Genomic DNA, 219 nt, shown 5'->3' on the forward strand with positions numbered 1-219 from the left:
GAACATTATTCTGCATATAGGGTCACATGATGTTGTAAAGCAACAGTCTGAACTGCAGAAACTGGACTTTAGGGAACTGCTGGACACAATCAGCTCTCTAAACGCAGATGTGTTTATCAGTGGCCCTATACAGCCAGTGAAAAGAGGAGCTGAGAGATTCAGCCGACTGTTGGCACTAAACAAATGGCTTTCAACTGAATGTACCGTCCATTCTCTGCA

The sequence above is a fragment of the Etheostoma cragini genome, chromosome 18 (genome assembly GCF_013103735.1).
Source record: "Etheostoma cragini isolate CJK2018 chromosome 18, CSU_Ecrag_1.0, whole genome shotgun sequence".
Taxonomy (NCBI): Eukaryota; Metazoa; Chordata; class Actinopteri; order Perciformes; family Percidae; genus Etheostoma; species Etheostoma cragini.